Source organism: Penaeus japonicus, unplaced genomic scaffold (genome assembly GCF_977035675.1).
Source record: "Penaeus japonicus unplaced genomic scaffold, GWHDUDI00000001_assembly GWHDUDI00000022, whole genome shotgun sequence".
NCBI classification, from domain to species: Eukaryota; Metazoa; Arthropoda; class Malacostraca; order Decapoda; family Penaeidae; genus Penaeus; species Penaeus japonicus.
Window position 1 is genome coordinate 25785414 of NW_028234424.1, and position 1215 is coordinate 25786628.

The following is a 1215-nucleotide window of genomic DNA, read 5'->3' on the forward strand; positions in this document are numbered from 1 at the left end:
TACGCCAACATGGACATTTCCTTCACACACGCCACGGTGAAAGCCCTTCCTCACACACGCCAGCATAAAGGCACTTCCACACGTGTCAAAAAGGTTCTCCCTAAGACACCACATAAAGGCTCCCCTCCTTCTGCTCCTTACCCCCACCCGATACACACGTCAATGAAAGGTTTCATGAAAGGACGCAGAGGGCAAAGATGAAGGGAAGGAGGTCTTAGACGAAGGGAGGGTTGGGGACTCGGGGGGAGGGGGAGGGGGGAGGCATCAGGAGCCGTGGGAGAACACCTGCCTGCATCGGAGCTCGCGTTGGGTTCTGACTCTGGTGCTATGGCCATGTCTATTTCTGTGCCAGTGTGTTTGGCGGAGGAAATACAACCCTCGGGACTGGTATAGAAGATAATGATAACAACGGGGCTGCAGCAACACGCACACGAATGTTTTTTTTTTTTTCGTGAATGCAACGTTTCTCTCTAGTTACTCTATGCCGGAAAAACGGAGATTTGTTCGTTCTAGTAAATAACTGAATATACTCCTTCCTTTACAGATGTTAGTAAACCTTTTGTTCGCAGGAATGGGTGATATTTATATTTACCTAAAAAATAATAGATACTCACTACGTTTACAACTCGCAATGAAGAATTATAACGCGGGGCACATTTTGGGCAAAAAAAGAATTTTTTTTTAAAACAACGTAAACTTAGTTCAGGGCTGAATGAAACAGAAATAGCTAATATGAAGGAGAACTTTGTAAACAACTCTTGCAGTAGCAGCAAGAACAAGATCTTTAGCGACTATATTAACATCATATAAAAGGTTGGGAGATCAAACCGAGTAAATACAATGATGCATCGGTTGAATTTACCCTCGCGGCCGGAGTAGCGCTTTTATTTCCTCACAGAAACGCTCCTGCCATCTAGTGAGCGTTCTTAAAACTAAAGTCGGCGCTCTGCTCCGCGGGCGCCTCAGAGTGGTACATTTGGTTTTGTAAATACTCACCTATTATTTAAGAATTATGTGAAGTTTTTTTTTTCTACTCAAAACCGAAAATTGCCTTGAAATATAAGTACAGTGAAAGCAAATTTGATAATCTGCTGTAGGTGTCTGTGGTTTAATTGTTATTATTTATATATATATATATATATATATATATATATATATATGTACATATATATATATATACATATGTACATATATATATATACATATATATATATA